The sequence below is a fragment of the Schistocerca cancellata genome, chromosome 6 (genome assembly GCF_023864275.1).
Source record: "Schistocerca cancellata isolate TAMUIC-IGC-003103 chromosome 6, iqSchCanc2.1, whole genome shotgun sequence".
Classification (NCBI taxonomy): Eukaryota; Metazoa; Arthropoda; class Insecta; order Orthoptera; family Acrididae; genus Schistocerca; species Schistocerca cancellata.
Genome location: NC_064631.1, coordinates 408,697,957 through 408,698,760, shown reverse-complemented (window position 1 = coordinate 408,698,760; position 804 = coordinate 408,697,957). Strand labels below are relative to the sequence as shown.

Below are 804 nucleotides of genomic sequence, written 5' to 3'. Positions count from 1 at the left end.
GCATCTTGCTCTCCCCTCCTTTTCCATCCTCTCAGGCCTCCCCCTCGGCAGGTTGCTCCTGGCAGTTTTACTCTTCGTCTTGTGTGCTTCATCTCTCCAAGTGGGTTTAATGTGTGTTGTTCTGGAGTGTTTTTAATACTGTGGCCAACTTTTAACCTGAGTGTGTGACTTCAGTGTCTTTTTTGTGCTCTACAAATCGCCCACTGCTGATGGGCATGAGTACTACTTGAGGAGTGTGTGGATAAGTTGGGAATTTCAGTTGGTCCTGGACCATGACTCCATGGACGAGGCGGCGTACGATACAGTGAAGATTAGCATGGCCCCTACGCAAGGATGACAAGCAAAATTGTGAAGCTTTCACGTCACCTTCTGACTTCTCACATCAGCTACTTACACTGAATCGCAAAAGAAACTGGTATTCGAATACAGGAATATGTGACAGGCAGTATATGGCGCTGCGGTCGGCAACGCCTATATAAGATAAGTGTCCGGCGCAGTTGATAGATAGATTACTGTTGTTTCAATGTCAGGTTATTAAGATTTAAGTGAGTTTGAACGTGGTCTTATAGTTGGCGCACTAGAGATGAGACACAGCATCTCCGAGGTAGCGACGAAGTGGGGATTTTCCCGTACGACCATTTCACGAGTGTACTGTGAATATCAGAAATCTGGTAAAACACCAAATCTCCGTCATCGCTGCGGCCAGAAGAAGGTCCTGCAATATCGGGACCAACAACGACTGAAGAGAATCGTTCAGCGTGACAGAAGTTCAATCCTTCTGCAAATTGCTGCAGATTTCAGTGC

General features: G+C 46.6%; 1 pseudogene; it reads left to right on the top strand.

The window, feature by feature from the left end:
- Window positions 1-294: 294 nt before the first annotated feature.
- On the top strand, window positions 295-368 carry LOC126090346 (U6 spliceosomal RNA; annotated as a pseudogene).
- The last annotated feature ends 436 nt before the right edge of the window (window positions 369-804 follow it).